Genomic DNA, 14,807 nt, shown 5'->3' with positions numbered 1-14,807 from the left:
GACATGTCTGTATATTTTATTATGTGTGTTTGTAAAATTTTGATTTCAATTTTTATATTTTTTTTTAGGAAAAAAATATAAAAATTGAAATCAAAATTTTTATATTTTTAAATATTAATGGAAATTATTCGTACATCAATTTATCTACAAATTATTGTCAAAGCTTGTAACGAAATTATTTATCAACTCGACGTATCTTGATTTGCATGTATATAAATTAAAATTAAAATAATGATCATCTATTGTTTATTCTATAATTATATTTTTTATTTTGGGATTTTATAATGACAGCGATGAAGAGAACATGAATCAAGTTGTTTTGACAACTTGATTCCATAATCAATGATCCAACAATAATTAGTTTATCTCACATATGTTAAGAGGACTTAACTTTGAGAGGATGAATATGATAAGAGTCACTATTTTACTCTCTAATTTCTCCTTTGAAATTATTTTATCTCAGCATATCGATGATAATTTTCCTTTTCTTATTTATTATATTTACAGTGACATATTTTTGATCTAGTTTGTTACACTTTTTTTAATGATAAAGGAAAAACTTGGAAATATACTCATATGGTGTTTGTTACGCGATATATTTTGTGTGGTAATAAAAAAATATTGTGTTTGTTATACTTTTTTTAATATTTGAATTCACTCTCATAAATTATCTTTTTTAAATGATAAAGAAATAAATTGGACATATACAATTTGTTACATTTTGTTTTAATATTTGAATTTACTCTTATCTATTTGTTTGAAAGTTGAGAGTAATTTTGGAAGGAGAAAAAGCCAACTCAAAAGAGTCGAAAGTGATTATTTTCTTTATATATAATATATATTAAGTTTATTATCTTGCCTCTTTCCTATCAGTGATAAAGGGACAAAAACAACATATGATATACCTAAGGGCTCTTTCCTATCAGTGATAAAGGGACAAAAACAACATATGATATACCTAAGGGACACTTGATGATTGTTCTAATTTTATGATGGGTTATTAAAAAATCTTATAATATTTGATCATTTTTACGAGACCATGAAATTTATACACTATAAAGAGATAAAATCATATACTATCTATTATATACAAATTATAAAGGGAAAGATATGGTTGAAACTCTAAAGTTTGTTTATGTTTTGATTGTATTTCTTTCAATATTTCTTGCCATGATAGTACCCACTTCTTCATTTCCCTTAATGCCAATTCCTTGTATGACAGATAAGGATTGTCCTAAAAAAAACGGGTATGTTGGTAAATGTCGTAAAGGTTATTGTGTAGGGGTCTGAAATATTCTACTGAGATGAATAGTTACTGTGCGTGCACCAAATAATTTTATTCCTAATTTCACATACCTTTTTTTTTGTTTGTTTGAGAAATTTCATGTACCTTGAAGTTATATTTTTGTACTCTAAGATGGTGACATTAAAATGAAATAAGAAAGAAAAGAGTTTAATTTATAGTGTCTTCTTATCTCGTAAATTTAAAGGTATCGCCATGACTTGCAATCCATACAGATCAAACTTTATTCCAAACCTTCAAACCTATTATATTTTATTTATTTTATTGTTCCCAAATAAGTAACGTGAATCGTTTTGTTGAAACGACAATCCCTGTGAATATGATACTCTACTTATCACTTTATTACTTAATAAACGATTTGGTAGACATGCTTAAAGCCGATCATCAATGATTGTGTGTAAACATTTTGAAATAATCTAAACATTGGTTGGTATATGCTTCGATAGTAGATAGTTACATATGTTATAACTAGTGTATTGTATGTTAAAATAAGATGATGTGATTAAATATCATATAGTTTTTAAATTTTGTGAATTTTTTATAAACATGTTATTTGTTTTGAAACATTCAATCTTAGTATATTAATAGTCGTTAAAATAAAGCAAATCCAATTTCAAATTTTGCTAGTAATCCGACGTATAATGGTCCTCCCCAAACCCTAGCGTTTTGTAGCCACCTAGGCGAAAAACTAATGGTTCTATAATTAAACATGAATAATATCCCGCCTGTTAGTATCGGAATATTACCAGTCGATCGTATCAGAGGATTAAAGTTTAAGGAAAGTAAGCGTAACGGAAAATATTTACTTGAGATATCAGCTTAATACGGAAAAAGTATCGGTGTTGAACTAAACAAGCTTGAGGCAAGGGTATAATTGTAATTTCACGGAAAAGATATTTATATGTTTTTGGGTGGAAAATATCTCATTTTCCCTTATCCTTTCTCTCTCTATCACTACAAGAAAGTTGCTATTTAGCTTCAGGTTTTTTAGCTTCAGACCATTTCTGATTCTAATATTGTCCGTTAGTGTCCATTTAGCATCCACAAATTCTAATGCAAATGAATTGTTTTCAATTCCTTTTTTATATGAAATTTAGCTTCAGTCAGATGGACGCTATTTGTTGATGCTATATTTTTTAACCAAATTTTACTAATAGCATCCACAAAGTCTGATGCTAAATTTGTTATTTTAAAAATAGCATCTACGATGTCTGATGCTAAAAATTTTAATCATTTTTTTCATTATCTTTTCTTTTTTATTATTTTTGTCAATTTTGGTTTTCCACATTTTTTTTTCAATTTTCCCACAAATTTTTTCACTCTTCCCACACTTTCCCTAAATATCTCATAACACCTTGTCAAAAAAAAAAAAAAAAACTTTCCCAAAACACACAAACGCGATTTCTCTTTTCCTCTCAAACCATGAAACGCAGAATCACTTCACTCTCAAAATCACTTCTCAAAATCACGATTTCTTCACCCATCACTCATAATCACTTCTCAAAATGTTTTCCAAACCTAAAATTCCCAATTTGTGTTGTTCATAAACCTAACAAAATCAATCCCAAAATTGTTCTTAAACCCTTAATCGCTTCAAATTTGCGATGCTTTTGTTGTTTCTGTTGTTTTCGTACTTTTCATCTTCGATCTCGCCGTTGCTGCCTTCAAGCTACTTTCTATTCGATTTCTCAAATCTGATGCAAAGCTTTGCTCTGTTCAATTTATTCTCAAACTGGTATACTTCTTTTCTCTTTCAACTGTCCTCTTCTCTTATGGTTTAGATTTGTAAAGATGTTTTAATGGTCTGTGATTTCTAAAGATGTTTGCTATTATAGTTTGTTTATTGTTTGGTTAATTTGCATGTTTTATTATTTTATAATATTATTTGATTAATTCTAGCTAAATGAACCGATTGTTTTTTTTTCTTTTGAAATTATAGATCTGTTGAGTTTTTTTTACTAAATAATTTAATTTTGTTTGAAAAGTTACGAGCTTTATATGGATCTGTTTATATAATACTGTGATTTTAATTGTTACTCGTTCATTTGATTAAAAGGGTCTTCAAGATTTTGAGCTAGTTTTTTTTTTTTTTTTTTTGATGTATAAAACAGTTACTTTTTGTATCTATTTTAAGGCATTTTGTTTGATATTTTAGGGCATTTTGTTTGTGAATGGGTTTGGTGGTTTGTGATTATTATATAACTAGATTAGATGTTGAAGTTGTAATATCCCGCCTGACAGTATCGGTATATTACCCGTTGACCGTGTCAGAGGAATTAAATTATGGAAAAGTAAGTTAATGGAAATATATTTTATGACATGTCAGCTCTTTACGGGAAAAGTATCAGAGTCGTTTTTATCACGCTTGAGGCAAGGGTATTATGGTAATTTCACGTGGAAAGGATATTTAAATGATTTTGGACCAAAATATCTCATAATTCTCATTTCTTTCTCTCTCTAAGTTGGGGAAAAACATTTCTCTCCCTTCTCTCTTTCCTTCTCCCACGCCCCTTTCTCTCTTTCTTTCTCTAATCTTCCTTAAGTTTCTTTCCACCAAATAATCATGTTTTATGATGTTCTTCCAAGGCCTTTTGTCAATAGAAGCTTGGAATTTGTTTGTTGTCTCAACTCTCTCTCTCTCTCTCTCTCTCTCTCTAATGGATTTAATCTAAGGTTTGGTTTGATCCAGAAGTTAGGGCTTTGGGTTTTGTTGGGAGCTCATGATGATTATGCTTTGTGGGATTGATGAAGCAAGCAAGAATCAACTAAGGGTTTGCTTTGAAAACAATAATTAGGGTTTATTTGTTGTAAGTTCAAACATGGTTCAAGAGGTGAATTCTTCATGGATATGGAACAAGGTATCTTAGTTGCAAGAAAAGAAAACAAGATGATATATATATATTGATCAAAGGATTGCAAGTGGGACAAAAGCTAGGGTTTTTGCTTAGGAGCTTATTGATGCTTCAAGAACTTATGAGGTGAGTTCCTTAGATAGTTCCCACCTTGGGATTATGTGTTTAAGCTTACAATGAAACTATATAATTTTTAGGGTTTAAGTGTAGAAAGTTATCCCCTTTCATGCCATGCATCTTTATACTTGTGAATACTTGTTTAATGGTTGTTTTACAAGTTCCATATGACTTCTAGCACCACAATATGTCTTCGGATGTTTTGTATTGAGGTTTTTGGGTTAAAAACACCATTTTTGCAGGTCTGGACTGTCATAACTCGCAACGGCGAGCAATTACTCGCTATGGCAAGCAAACACCACCGAAAGAGGTGTTTACTCGCCATGAACTCGCAGTGGCGAGTAAGTAACTCGCAGTGGCGAGTAGGTGAACTCGCAGTGGCGAGTAACATGGGTGGCAGCACCCTGTTTGCCCGCTTCAGTCCCTTTCACCTCCGTTCGGTCCAGTCTTCTTCGAGCATTCTTTTACAGTAATAAACCCCTCAATACATGATTCCAAGGCATGGTCTTTAAAATGTTCTCTTGATCATTCAACAAGGATTTGTAGTGTATAATTAAGTATGGCGTAAGAGAATTATGGCATGGGTTTAACGGGTAGCAAGCAATAGCTAATGCGGGAATAACTAGAGCCTCGACATAGTCGTCGAGAACTAGCTAGTTAGTATGAATCCCTAGAATGATAAGACGCGAATGATAATCTCTTCGCACATGATCTAGAATGACTTGGCTAGTATGTAAGTTGTGGATTGATAAGTTATTTCTCTCCACCATGTTATGAACAAGTAAGAGTTTACCACTAATCGGTTCGATTAAGGTTCCGAGGTAAACAATCAAGTATGTACATGTTTAACTTATGTATACGACAAGACTATGACCTAATAAGTGTAGGTGGCATGTCTCTTGTTATCCACATCAGGGGGATACAAGGGGTTCTCATAATGAGAACGATTCAAGCCGTAAGGGACCCGCATGTCACCGAGTAAACAAGACGTAGGTGTTCGTGTCTCTTGTTATCCACGCCAGGGGGATACGGGAGGTTCTCGACCTAAGGGGAACGGTTTAAGCCACAAGGGACCCACACGACACCGAGGGAGTCCGATGTACGTACATCGGTCATGTATGGGATTGATCTCGGGGTTACTCCACCCGGGACTATCCGTAAAATGAATCAAGATAATAATTGTTTGTTCAACGCTAACCAATATGAATGAACTTAGATACGTTATGCACGATATGATTATGTTATGTTTATGATTAAGTTAAGAGCAAGAGCATTAGATGCTACAAGACAAGAGCAAGTTATGAACATGATACCGATGATGATCTTAGGTTTCCCCTAATCGTCCGGTTTAGAATCGTGCCATGATTATGTTATGTTAGGCCTCGTTACATAGAGTGTATTCTTGGCAACGCGGTTCTAGGTTCCCCTCGACCGCCATGACACGTATAGGAAGTGAAGCCTATAACAAGTAAGATAAGACTATGACGGCTCTAGTATGCACTACCGTCTAAGTATGCCAGTCCCCACACACGTATAATCAACCCGCAGGTTGTAATGTAGACACGTGGTGACCGTAGGTTTCCCTTGAGGTTGCCTATAGCCTAGGATTAGGTGGAACTCACTGAGACATTATGTCTCATCCCAATCCTTATTTGTTTCAGATAAGAAGGATATTCATGCATGTTCGGAGCCGGATGGATATTACTTCAAGGGTTCGTTCGTAAGCTGTAGGACGTTATGGACATTATGGATGTATTTTTATGTATGGATGAATGTATTGTATTAAGTTTTATACGAACGTGACTTGATGTAAATATTATTCATTTGGAAAAATTTTAAGTTGTATATTTTAATGCATCCAGTACTAATATTAACATACATGCCAGACTTTCTAGATACGTCTGGTATGGGTGTTACAATTGGTATCAGAGCAGGTCGATTCAGACCGTGCCTTGGGTCATTAAATTACAACTAAGGTAGTGGGACCATTGGGTTCCGGGTAAAAGTTCTAATTGTTGTTGTTAGTTGAGCCTGATCAACTCAATTTAGCATTCGACGATTGGAATGGATGCCTGAGAGCTGAATAGGACCCAGGAGGAATGAAGTATGAAATGGAGATGCATTGGAAAGTGTGAACTCATAAGTAAGAACTCAGATAAGTATTAGTAAGAGTTTGATCGTGCCAAAAGGTGGCCGGTGAACTAACCAAGCACAAGTGTGAATCCTCCGGGAATGTAAGGCATGATTAAGATAGGATGTTCCGACAACGTTGGGTGAGATGTTAGTAATACTTCGTATAACCGTAAGTAAAGAGTTGGAATATCTAATTAGTACCGGAGGCTTCGGTAGAAGTAGTTATTGGAACGGGTTTATTGTATGCAAAGAAAATATATTCTGGAACGTAAGTACAAGATTACAAGTTAAGGATAAGTTGATATGTGTTGATGGAATTAGTAAGCTCTCAGGGATTGAGATATGAGAACGGAAGATAAAGATTTATATGTTCAGTAAGAGTAAGGTTCTAATAATGAATGAGTTGGCAGAGAAATAAGTTAAGCTGTTCTTAGCGGACGAAGTGGAAGTTTATGTTAAGTGCTACGATAACAAGATATCAGTTTCTAATGTGCCGTGAATTGAATCGATTAATGTTAATGCTTGTCATGCAAAGGTTATAGAATTGTTTTTAAGACGATCGAAAGGAATGATATGCATTGGGATACTTGAGGAAATAAGATTTTATGAAAAAAAATATGATTTTCTGGAAAACTAATTTTTAGAAAATACGCCAATAGCGAAAATTGCGCTAATAGCGAAATTACTCCAGAGGATTTTGCTAATAGCGAACCTGGGGCGAAATTTTCAGTTTTTTTGAAACCTGTCATTACGTCTCTAGGGTCAATAGTAGCTATTGGGGGGTTGTTTTCACAATCTTTTATGTAACAAACACTCGCTATAACATCAAGTATCGAATGCACGTCACACCCTATGATTTCTAAGGGAGAAAATGCATGGACAAGTATTAACGGAGTCAATCTAGTTTAAGGCAACATTAGAAGTTAATGTGGCAAGAGTTGACGAAGAGCTTGGGTCAAAAAGTTTTAAGGTTCCGACATATGAATGGATAAAGTGGATACGCGTGCCTGAGATGGAAGGTAAGTGGTAAAGAATTATGTAAAGTCGCGAGATTTTCAGATTTAAGAAAGTTATGAGTACCCCGGATCTATGTTTTGCTTAATTGAATTGCTAAAGCCCGTTAAGATATTGAATTCAAAAGTTTACAAGATTTTAGAAAGGTAGACACATATGGGTGATTGGAGTTGATGTTTATAGATTTTAAAATGGAATTTTTTTTGTAGATACCGGTTGTTACGACTCACGTAGAGTGGGCTAAACTCATCGGAACTAAGGTTGGATAACACCGTTGTGTTGTCAACTTATTCCGTGATTTTAGAGTAACGACTGGGGTCAAATTTATTACGTCTTTATATAGAGAGAAACCGTCAACGCCAATGACCCGTGTGTTAAATTATTATGTTTTCTTAAAGAAAGAAATTAACGAGCAAGCATTAATTTGATTACGCAAAACATAGTATGCGAGAATACAAGGATGCAATGAAGTATGATCAAGAAAAGTATGTATGAATTATGATAAGTCTACTATGGGAATTCAAGATTTCTCAGAAACAAGTTTATGTATAATAAGTGCATGTCATGAGGTGAACTCAACCAGTGAGAATATAAGGTCTATTCCCAAGTAAAGTATTATGGTAATGTGACAAGTCTACTGTGAGATTCAATCTTGCAAGGTATGGTGAGGTGCATGTTTATGGCAATGGTTGCCATATGAAAAGTTCAAGAAGATGATGCTAATAGGGGAAAATTAGTGTGAAGTTTCAGTCGTCTCAAGGGATTAGGATATTGGTTAAAGCCAACTGGTGGGAATCAGAGTGGCGCAACGAAAGTTAATAAATAAAGTTCAGACAGTAATCATGGAATATGGAATGTGATAGTAAGAGCCTTCATTAGAAGCATTAAGGGACAAGCGATAAGTTCTAAAATATTAAGTAAGAAAGGAGACTTATGTAATCAGTCATGAAAAGGGATAAGGTATGTGGATGTGACTTCATCTAAGTATGATAAGGAAGGCTAGAGACACAACAAATGAAGAATATGTACTATGATAAGGAAGATACATGTAAGAGCGGAAGGATTCCTTTTTGTGACTCGAAGTAGAGATTGAATTATTAAAGTGTAGAACCGGTATTAAAGAAGAAATGTTATGCAGAATAAAGTAGTAATATGTGATAGTAACCGGATCTGATGTTTTGAAACTTCAAGTTTATTGTTCTTAGAATGAGATAATGATATGAGGATCAAGGATCCTATAAGATATATGTTATGCATTTATGTGAGTCTCCAAGATATGTATGTAAGACAAGAAAGAATAAGAAAGAAGTTACTTTTGAAGTTCAAGAATTTTATTATGGATGGAGATATAAACCATGAGTTATGCACGAGGAAGTGCATACTCTCATATGTCAAACTTGTTAAATGATCGCGATACTTACTAAGAAGATTTCGAACTATGATTTTAAAAAAAAATAATAATTCTAAATTTGAGATGGATATTGAGGAACTTGGAGACGAAAGTATTTTTTTAACATGATACTTTTCACAAAATTCTTTTAAAAGATCATGTCTCCATTTGTTCCAAGGATCCGAATATTCATGTTTAGAAAACTTTTTAAAAGCAATATGTTAGAATGAGTATCGTCATTATTTAACAAGAAACGACGCTTGGAGGTATGTAAATGCTATGGAAAGTAAGATGTGTTGAAGTAAACAACAACAGTTTTTCGAAAAGTCTTATGAGACGCACAAGTATATGTTAAGAGTATTCAAATGCAAGAGGTCTAAGTCGGAAGTTTTAAGGGCATGTAAGTTACAAGTAAGCACTGCAGGGCAAACCTGGGTTCTGGTAGAATTCCAGTTAAAAGGCAAATCCTGAGTGTTCATGTTTATGACAAGATACCTTTAGGGATGGTTTATGTTAAGCAGGTAGGATCCGATTCTGAGATAATAAGTTTATGTGTAGCAAGGTAAGTTTCGAGTCATGATATATTAAAATAACTCCATGTTTGAGCGATATTAAGATCAAGAAGGCTATGTTCAGTTACGTGTGGATGAAGAAACAAGACGAGGACATGATGTGATGAACCCTTTAAATATGTATGAATAGAAGAAGTATGACTCAGACCATAGATGGAAAGTTTTTTTTCATGATGATTGGTAGTTGGTTTCTAAATTTCGAGGACGAAATTTTTTAAGGGGGGTAGAATGTAATATCCCGCCTGACAGTATCGGTATATTACCCGTTGACCGTGTTAGAGGAATTAAATTATGGAAAAGTAAGTTAATGGAAATATATTTTATGACATGTCAGCTCTTTACGGGAAAAGTATCAGAGTCGTTTTTATCACGCTTGAGGCAAGGGTATTATGGTAATTTCACGTGGAAAGGATATTTAAATGATTTTGGACCAAAATATCTCATAATTCTCATTTCTTTCTCTCTCTAAGTTGGGGAAAAACATTTCTCTCCCTTCTCTCTTTCCTTCTCCCACGCCCCTTTCTCTCTTTCTTTCTCTAATCTTCCTTAAGTTTCTTTCCACCAAATAATCATGTTTTATGATGTTCTTCCAAGGCCTTTTGTCAATAGAAGCTTGGAATTTGTTTGTTGTCTCAACTCTCTCTCTCTAATGGATTTAATCTAAGGTTTGGTTTGATCCAGAAGTTAGGGCTTTGGGTTTTGTTGGGAGCTCATGATGATTATGCTTTGTGGGATTGATGAAGCAATCAAGAATCAACTAAGGGTTTGCTTTGAAAACAAGAATTAGGTTTTATTTGTTGTAAATTCAAACATGGTTCAAGAGGTGAATTCTTCATGGATATGGAACAAGGTATCTTAGTTGCAAGAAAAGAAAACAAGATGATATATATATTGATCAAAGGATTGCAAGTGGGATAAAAGCTAGGGTTTTTGCTTAGGAGCTTATTGATGCTTCAAGAACTTATGAGGTGAGTTCCTTAGATAGTTCCCACCTTGGGATTATGTGTTTAAGCTTACAATGAAACTATATAATTTTTAGGGTTTAAGTGTAGAAAGTTATCCCCTTTCATGCCATGCATCTTTATACTTGTGAATACTTGTTTAATGGTTGTTTTACAAGTTCCATATGACTTCTAGCACCACAATATGTCTTGGGATGTTTTGTTTTGAGGTTTTTGGGTTAAAAACACCATTTTTGCAGGTCTGGACTGTCATAACTCGCAACGGCGAGCAATTACTCGCCTTGGCAAGCAAACACCACCGAAAGAGGTGTTTACTCGCCATGAACTCGCAGTGGCGAGTAAGTAACTCGCAGTGGTGAGTAGGTGAACTCGCAGTGGCGAGTAACATGGGTGGCAGCACCCTGTTTGCCCGCTTCAGTCCCTTTCACCTCCGTTCGGTCCAGTCTTCTTCGAGCATTCTTTTACAGTAATAAACCCCTCAATACATGATTCCAAGGCATGGTCTTTAAAATGTTCTCTTGATCATTCAACAAGTATTTGTAGTGTATAATTAAGTATGGCGTAAGAGAATTATGGCATGAGTTTAACGGGTAGCAAACAATAGTTAATGCGGGAATGACTAGAGCCTCGACATAGTCGTCGAGAACTAGCTAGTTAGTATGAATCCCTAGAATGGTAAGACGCGAATGATAATCTCTTCGCACATGATCTAGAATGACTTGGCTAGTATGTAAGTTGTGGATTGATAAGTTATTTCTCTCCACCATGTTATGAACAAGTAAGATTTTACCACTAATCGGTTCGATTAAGGTTCCGAGGTAAACAATCAAGTATGTACATGTTTAACTTATGTATAAGACAAGACTATGACTTAATAAGTGTAGGTGGAATGTCTCTTGTTATCCACATCAGGGGGATACAAGGGGTTCTTATAATGAGAACGATTCAAGCCGTAAGGGACCCGCATGTCACCGAGTAAACAAGACGTAGGTGTTCGTGTCTCTTGTTATCCACGCCAGGGGGATACGGGAGGTTCTCGACCTAAGGGGAACAGTTTAAGCCGCAAGGGACCCGCACGACACCGAGGGAGTCCGATGTACGTACATCGGTCATGTATGGGATTGATCTCGGGGTTACTCCACCCGGGACTATCCGTAAAATGAATCAAGATAATAATTGTTTGTTCAACGCTAACCAATATGAATGAACTTAGATACGTTATGCACGATATGATTATGTTATGTTTATGATTGAGTTAAGAGCAAGAGCATTAGATGCTACAAGACAAGAGCAAGTTATGAACATGATACCGATGATGATCTTAGGTTTCCCCTAATCGTCCGGTTTAGAATCGTGCCATGATTATGTTATGTTAGGCCTCGATACATAGAGTGTATTCTTGGCAACGCGGTTCTAGGTTCCCCTCGACCGCCATGACACGTATAGGAAGTGAAGCCTATAACAAGTAAGATAAGACTATGACGGCTCTAGTATGCACTACCGTCTAAGTATGCCAGTCCCCACACACGTATAATCAACCCGCAGGTTGTAATGTAGACACGTGGTGACCGTAGGTTTCCCTTGAGGTTGCCTATAGCCTAGGATTAGGTGGAACTCACTGAGACATTATGTCTCATCCCAATCCTTATTTGTTTCAGATAAGTAGGATATTCATGCATGTTCGGAGCCGGATGGATATTACTTCAAGGGTTCGTTCGTAAGCTGCAGGACGTTATGGACATTAAGGATGTATTTTTATGTATGGATGAATGTATTGTATTAAGTTTTATACGAACGTGACTTGATGTAAATATTATTCATTCGGAAAAATTTTAAGTTGTATATTTTAATGCATCCAGTACTAATATTAACATACGTGCCAGACTTTCTAGATACGTCTGGTATGGGTGTTACAGAAGTGCTTATGACCTTTTCTTTTGTTTTTGATTAACTTTTAAGACCTTTTCTTTTGTTGAAAAAGCCAAGATTAAATTGAATTTAAATAAGAGGCATAAGAAATGCCTTAAACAGTACATAGAGATCACCCAAACTGACATAAACTTGAAACAAAAAGTGTTAGGATTTCGGCACAGCTACACAATCTGGTCATGGGGTTTTATTTTTCAAAATTAGTGGCTGTCCTGTTTTCTGTTTAGGTGGACAGGAGCAGCCTGTTATGGCTTTTGGTTTTATGGGAGTATGCATATGTTGTTAAGCATTCAGTGCTCTGCCATGTTGATTTTTTTTGGGCGCTTACTACAATTCACGGTAGCCAGGGAATAGAATATTGAATCGATGTGGGACCGGCCTTTCCCGCGTCAAAGTTAGAGAACCCAGGTCATTCTCTCCTTGATCAAGTCAAACAAATCTGAGTAGAATACATAGCAATTGTTGTAGCACATACTTTTGTAGCCTATCTTCAAACCTCTTTTACAAGAGCCTATCTTGAAACTTGAAAGTTGCTTCTAGCTCAATTTGTTTACCACTTTGCAGTAGCTTAAGTTTCTTTCACAAGCATTTGTCAGTATAATTCATTGTTTGTTTTCTAGATGATTTATTACAATGTGTTGAGATGTTTAGAACTCTCTCTCAATTAAAACATACAGGGTGTTTGTTTATTTTATTTTTTTATGAACAAAACATATAGGAGAGCACCAACATACAAAAGCATTAAAATGGATATAATGTGTACGAAACTTATTTTGAAAATGATGGATATAAATGTTCACTACCTAATATATATTGAAAATATTGTCCACTAAAATGTCCACTACCTAATATAATTAAAATGGATATAAGGTGGCCACTAACCTAACTTTATTTTGAAAATATTGTCCATTATGCCATCTTTTGCTGCCAATTGATGGACTAAATGTTAACTACCTAATATATATTTCTGATCTTGTTTTCCTTGTAGACATGGATCGAAGATGTATGTATGATGCGGTAAATATTCATAGGTTGGGTTTGAAAGACAACTTTATTGCCAAAGTAGCCGAGTTTGTAGAAAAGGCTATGGCACACCCTTGTTTTTTAGCTGAATGAGGCATAAGGTTTCCCTATGTAAAGTGCAAGTGTATAGACTTAGTGAATCCTAGAGAGGAGGATGAAGATGAAGAATATGATGACTATGAATATATGGACTAACTTCTAGTAAGTTCTAGTAATGTTCAAGCTTTCTGTCTCTTATTAGTAATGTATTGTTAATGAGAAGTTCTAGTAATGTTACAATTTCGGGCAGTTCTTATTTATAATTTACTTTTTTTTTGTAGATTTACTGCTAGCAAAGATGCTGCTCATGCAATGAGGTTGGCTATTAGGCTTCAATTTCGGGAAGTTTATGAGTGTTGGGAAAATGTTCCTCAATGGTTTCCAACACCTTCGGTAAGGATATAAAAGAATTATCTTGCCTCTATTCATTGTGCAACACTGTTTTTCTGGTTTTTTACATGTGAGCCCTGTTGTGGCTGGGTTTATGTGGTTGAAAATTGTGGTGATTTGTAAACCTGTTGTATTGTTGGGCTTAGGAGGGTGCAGCAGATTTTTGTTACTGTTTGCCGATGTACTCTTTTCCTATTTGTTTCTTATCTGGGAGAAGTTTGTGTTCCTTACACTTTTCTGACGTGAATAATATTTTTCAGTGTCACAACATCTGGAGAACCAATTCTCGACTGCAATGGAAGAATTTAGGAAACGCACGGAAGCTCTAGACAATCAATCAAGCGGTGACTCTTGTAGTACGACTCGACCTCATCACACTCCTCAACATCCACATTATGATCCTGCTCTTGATGATCAATCTTTTGGATGACCTCAGTTCTCTTTCAATTGGTGACATGTTATGTTTTGGGCTTTAGGTTATGTTTAATATCTACTAATTTTAAGGTGAAGACTTAAGCATATGCCAAACTTTTTTGGATAACCAAAACTAGTGACACATAGGTTATGTTTTGACGCTCTACTATTACGTTTAGTTTCTACTAACTTGATGTTTAAGGCATCAATATATGTGCAGTTCTTTATCATTAAACTTGAGTATCAATATTTAATTTGATTGTTATTTCATTGGATGCCTCAACTTCTAAGTGTTAATTTAATTTATTATTACTAAATCTTAAAAATTATTGTGCAAGGCTGGTTAGTGGTTGTTAACCAACAAAAATAATAACATACACTTAGGTGGATTAGCATCAATGAACAAGATGCTATTGTGGATGCTATTATTTAGAAAATCATCAAATTAGCATCTGCATTTATGTGACAATGTGTAGATGCTAAATTTAGCATCAGCGTTTGTAGATGCTAAATTTAGCATCAGCGTTTGTAGATGCTAAAGTAGCGTATGCATTTAGATACACTTTTCATACTCATTTAGCCTCAAATTTAGCATCCACGTTTGTAGATGCTATTTTAGCGTCAGTTGGATGCTAGCGTTTAGCTTCAAGGCTTTTACTGTCGTCACTT

The 14,807-nt window shown here is 34.9% G+C and overlaps 2 long non-coding RNA genes across 2 annotated transcripts; both read left to right on the top strand.

Moving 5' to 3' along the window:
• The first annotated feature begins 982 nt into the window (after positions 1-982).
• On the top strand, positions 983-14,408 carry LOC146905763 (uncharacterized). Its single transcript, XR_015017510.1, has 4 exons — positions 983-3,038; positions 13,261-13,496; positions 13,616-13,727; positions 13,985-14,408. It is a non-coding gene; the product is annotated as an uncharacterized LOC146905763 (long non-coding RNA).
• LOC146905764 (uncharacterized) lies at positions 4,288-12,290 on the top strand. Its single transcript, XR_015017511.1, has 2 exons — positions 4,288-10,349; positions 12,002-12,290. It is a non-coding gene; the product is annotated as an uncharacterized LOC146905764 (long non-coding RNA).
• Positions 14,409-14,807: the final 399 nt, after the last annotated feature.

This window comes from Medicago sativa, chromosome 7, assembly GCF_051527215.1.
Source record: "Medicago sativa cultivar Bolivia chromosome 7, Bolivia_mono, whole genome shotgun sequence".
Taxonomy (NCBI): domain Eukaryota; kingdom Viridiplantae; phylum Streptophyta; class Magnoliopsida; order Fabales; family Fabaceae; genus Medicago; species Medicago sativa.
This window is presented reverse-complemented; position numbering and strand designations above follow the sequence as displayed.